Source organism: Zonotrichia leucophrys, chromosome 9, assembly GCF_028769735.1.
Source record: "Zonotrichia leucophrys gambelii isolate GWCS_2022_RI chromosome 9, RI_Zleu_2.0, whole genome shotgun sequence".
Lineage (NCBI taxonomy): Eukaryota > Metazoa > Chordata > Aves > Passeriformes > Passerellidae > Zonotrichia > Zonotrichia leucophrys.
The window spans coordinates 21,217,086-21,222,553 of record NC_088179.1 but is presented as its reverse complement, the minus strand read 5'-3'; positions in this window follow the sequence as shown (position 1 = coordinate 21,222,553).

Here is a 5,468-nt window from a genome sequence, read left to right as displayed (position 1 = left end):
GGTTTTTACTTGGCTGCCTCATCAAACCCCTTTAGCAAACCTTCCTATCTGTGTCATGAGGTGTTCATGTTGCAAAATTTAGGGTTTTCACATCTTTTCCTGGGACTTAGAGCAGAGTGTTTGCTAGCATGAGGAGCAAGACTATGCACACCCATTGCTGGATTCCCCTGTTTTCTCCCCTGTATTTCATATTTGAAGGCTACAGATGAATCATTTCAGAAAAGAGAATGCAGCCAAAACTCAGGGAGAGCACGTATTTGGCACCCATCTCCGATGTGTGAGAGCTGTGCCAAATCTGCTGCTCTCTTCTGAGGCACAAGGCAATGTCTCCAGTTTGGTGGCAGGCAGCAGCACCCACTGAACAGAAATCTGATCTATTTTCTTCTGGAAAGCTGATGGAGTGCTTGAACTGCACGACAGGGAATGATTTTGAAAAAATGGTGCTAGGCAGCCTTGTTTGCTTTCTGAAATCTTGAGGAAAAAAAAAAACAATTTTAGGAAAACTAACCACAACTCTAGCAGAAGGATGAATTAATCTGTTTTCTTCAGGAAAAAAATTAATTATTATGGATCTTTCAAAGCTCCCAAGGAGCTGACAGAGAAGTCTTCCCCAGAGCTGCTGTCTGTGGCACTGTATAAAATCAATCATCCTGTATAAAATTAATCATCTTGTATAAAATCAATCATCCCTCTTGGCTGGGACAGTGAGCAGGAGGAGCCACCTCTGTGCTGGCATCTGCAGACCCAGAGCTGCTGCTGGGACCTTCCTTTGCTGGATGTGTGTTGAGATGGGATGGATCCTTGGCAAGCACTGCCTGTTTTGAGTTGCTTTACCGCTGAACAAGACATTTTTCATTTCACATTTCCACGGGAAAACGTCAGTTCCAGAGAAAAAAGACAAAAAAAGGAAAAAGTGATTGTTGTTTTTATTGTTATCTGCTGTCAGTTCTTCCTTCAGGCTCTCACTTTTCTCACTGTAAGCTCTCCAGGCAGGGATTTATTCACCACTTTCAAATGACTGGCATGAAGGTACCATGCCAGCAGAAATAACTATCCATACAGACAGGAGTTAATATCTCACTTAGATATTTCCCTTTTGGAATGAAATGGAAAAACTGGACAACCAAAATTCAAATTGTTTTGTATTCTTTTGAAACCTCTTTTTAATCGGTTGGATTTGAATTTTTTGGGGGGAAGCATATTTTTTTCTGCTAAAAACCTGTAAGCAAGGATTTTTTTTCCAGGCATATCTTGTCATGTGAATTTTATCAACTCTCCAGACAAATGAAAAGGTCAGGTAAGTGACAGTGGAGGTGGAAGTGGCTCTCTTGTTCAAGAAGATCTTGTCTTTACAGGTTTGAAGATATTTCTGGCTTTGAAGAGGACCTCACACAATTATTTTTCCTAATTCTCAGCCCGTGGCTTCTTGCTTCTCAAGAGGTTCTGGGCATTGAAGACATTTTGCCTCCAAACCTCAAGGAAAATCAGCTTGCCTGCAGCCAGGAGAAAAGAGATTCCAGCTCCTCTTTTAGGTACTTGTAAAACCATCATGCTACTCCTCTGAGTTTTCATTCAAAGCCCTTGAAAACCAATTGTTCCATGAGCAGACAAGCTGGCAGCTGGGCTCTGCCTGGCTCTGTGGGTCCTCTGTCCTGCCCTGCCCAGGTGCCCATGGTCCCCAGTGCCATCAGGGAGCTCAGGCAGGAGGTGCTCTTGCCTCTCCCCATTTCCCTGCCTGTTCCACCCTCACTTTCTTGAAACCTGAGCATGTGCAGCACTCTGAGAGCATCACTGCCATGCCAAATGTGGAACAATGTTGCCGTGATATTTTCTGAAAAATCCTTTCCTTAGGATTTTTCCTCCTGAGAAGCTGAGAGGCTTCAGGAACAAAATGTAAACAATGGTTATCTGCTGCTGTGGAATGCAACAGGTGCATCTGTGATTGGTCTCATGTGGTTGTTTTTAATTAATGGCCAATCACAGTCAGCTGGCTTGGGCTCTCTGTCTGAGACATAAACCTTTGTTATCATTCCTTCTTTTCCTGTTCTTAGCTAGCCTTCTGAGGAAATCCTTTCTTCTATTCTTTTAGTATAGTTTTAATATAATAGATATCATAAAATAATAAATCAAGCCTTCTGAAACATGGAGTCAAATCCTCATCTCTTCCCTTGTCCTCATCTCTTCTGTGAACACCACCACAGAACAATGCTGGAAAACGGGCTCAAAACCTGTTAGAAGTGGTGGGAGGGCAGGCCAGGCAGGGGAACACACCACAGGACCTTTGCCTCTGTCAGTGCGGACAGCCACTGTTTCCCTTGGTTTGCAGAGAACAGCACAGCAAGTCCCAAAAACAGACTTCCCCCTCTGAGATCCCCCAGAGCATCCCTGTCCCCACTCTTGTGCTTGGGGTCACCTTTGTAGAGAGTTTGTTCAGTGATTAGCAGGGAGTCAGGGGGGTTATGCTGTTTGTGTTGGCATCTGCTGTTCTGTGGGGGAAGAAATGTTTAATTGTGCAGGTGATGGACTGAGGTGATAAATGCTGACTTCAAAAGCTGCTCTCACACACTGGTGCAGGATCCACTTCCATGGTCTGGCTGTTTAACCAGAGCTGCATGATGGTGCTGGGAGCCTGCCCATCACATCCTCTGGGCTCTCTGGATAGCAACCCACTGCTCTCTGGCACTGTGAGGGGCCAAAGCTGTGGGCCTGGTCCTCATTGCATCCAAGGCTGTTGGGCATCCCAGAGGAGGGTGTTGGGACATGGATAAACCACAGCCACAGCCTGCTTTGCCCAGTGCTCTCCCTTCTGGCTCCCCACTCCTGTCTCTGTGAGCAACAGAGCCTGTGGCACCCTCTCCTTCACCCCTCAACAGCTGCAGATCCACTGTTCACATGGAATCAGGGAATGGTTTGGGTTTAAAGAGACTTTAAAGCTCACCCAGTTCCAACCCCCTGCCATGGGCAGGGACACCTTCCACTGTCCCAGATTGCTCCAAGCCCCATCCAACCCAACCTTGGACACTCCTAGGGATCCAGGGGCAGCCACAGCTCCTCTGGGCACCCTGTGCCAGGGCCTCACCACCCTCACTGGGAAGAATTTGTTCCCAATATCTAATCTACCCTCGTCCAGCTTAAAGCCCTTCTGCTTTGTCATCACTTGGAGTCTGCAAATGGAAATTAAAGAGCCTCTGAAAGAACCTGTAAGTAATTTCTAATGATCCTTCCCAGGACACTTTATGAAATGAAAGACCCCTGTCTGTTCTCTGTCTGCAGTTAACCAAGGTCCTCTGGAACCAAGAGAATGTTTTAAGAACGTTACTTTGCAGCAGCTCATAGCTAATGAATTCCCAATTCATATTTCACAGTAGGTTTAGAAGAAAAGAAAAATCCATTTTCCTCACAGCTGTAATGTATTTTCCAGTCACTTGTGGAACAGATTGTGCTCAGACTTGCAGCAGTGTCAAAAAAGCACAACTAAATTTTGGCTACTTTGTGTGTAGGGTCCCTCATCCAGCCCATGCTCTAATTGCATTAAAAGTGTCCATTTCAGAGGCTGCCAGAGCCTCCATTTTCATATTACTTTGTTGGGTGCTCTCCCCATTTCTTCATATTCTGTTTTTGCTAAGTGCCTGCAAAACAAATTACAGCAAATATTCCCTCATCAGGGCAATGCTTCTTAATTCACAGTGCATTTTAGTTTGTACATGTTGATGCATCCATTTAAATTGTGCTGGCAGAGACCTTGAAGGGAGTCATTGGGAAATTTCCTCTGTTGGCTGATCAGCTTTCATTTGTCCTGGTTCCTCTGATTCAGGATCAAAGGAGAGAGGCACGAGAGTAAAATCACAGAATCCTAGAGGGGTTTGGGTAGAAGAGACCTTGAAGATCATCTTGCCATGGGCAGAGACACTTTTCCACCATCTCAGACTGCTCCAAGCCCCTTCCAGCCTGGCCTTGGACATTTCAGAGATGGGGCAGCCACAGCTGCTCTGGGCACCCAGTGCCAGGCCCTCACCACCCTCACAGGGAAGAATTTCTTGCATTTCTTTCATGAAATTATGATATTTTGATATCCCTACAGTGAACAAAAGCTGGTGTTCAATTATTTGCCATAACAAAGTCAAGGACGTTTCTTGGTGGATCTTCCCTGGCTTTTGGGGTTTGTGACCAGTTCACCACCACCCTGCTCCACTTGCTGCCCAGACCAAGACTGATATGATGTTGGGTTTGAGCAAGGCAGTTCCCTGCAAACAAGACTGTCAAAAATGGGCAAACTGGGAAGGATTTTGATTGCAGCCTGTGTTCACTCTGTCAGTCTAATCTGGCCTAATGTCAGCCCTGATTCTGACTCATAGCTCTGAGTAACAGTGCTGGATGGAGCCACCCTGGAAGATTCATTTTTTGAGCTCATATCTCTAAGGTCTATTTGTAAAACTATCTTGAAAGGTCTGGCACAGGAGTGCCATTTGTTTTAAAGGGAATTGGGCATCCCAGCTGCTTCTGGGACTTAGCAAAGCTCAGGACAGCCCACGTAAACACTCTTATAATCACAACACTTTTTACTTGGCTGTGTGCAATACAAAACACTCAGAGGAATCAGGCAAGCAGCAGCAGCAGCTTCTTGACCTGCAAGCAAAAACCTCCCTGAGGTTTTGTGTACAGCAGCACAATGCCCCTTCTGCATGGGTACAGCAATCCCACCTGGCACAGAGCATCAGAACTGAGGCATGGGGACACCCCTGCCACAGACAAAATCCCCAAATTACACTGGAACATTTCTGGTTTCATGGGCTTTGATTTGGTTTTGGTTTTTGTTTTTTTTTTTTGTTTGTTTTTTTTTTTTTTTTTTTTTTTTTTTTTTTTTTTTTTTTTTGTTTTGTTTTTTTGTTTTGTTTTTTTGGGTTTTTTGTTGTTTTTTTTTTATTTATTTGGTTGGTTGGTTGGTTGGTTGGTTGGTTGGTTTGCTTTGGTTTGGTTTGGGTTTTTTTGGGCTGATGTGGGTAACAGGCTCCCCTGCTAAAGGTGAGCAGGAAAGCTGCAGCTTTATGTCACAATCTCTGCACTTTGTTGTCCCAACAGATAATTCTGCACCTGTAAAAACACTGGTTGCTTTGTTCCTCTGTATTATGTTTGGGGGGAGAGGAAAAGAGCCCTCCTGAGCTTTTCAGGGTGGATGGGAAGATCAGAAGTCACTGAGAATAAGCAGATTTCCTCTCCCTGGAAACCTCCAAGGTTCATGCAGCTCTTCCCAGTCCCTGGTGCTCAGGATTGACACCAAATGCTCAGTTACACTTCTATGGCTGCAGTGCGTAATTATGGAGGTATCCTAATGGAGTTTGGCATCTGAGTACTCAATGCAAGCTCAGATGGGGGGCAGCACTCTCAGCACCTGCTGCTGTGATCCCTGTCCCCTGAGAGGTGCTTTCTCTGGGAATTATACATATTTATATTATATTTTATATAATTAT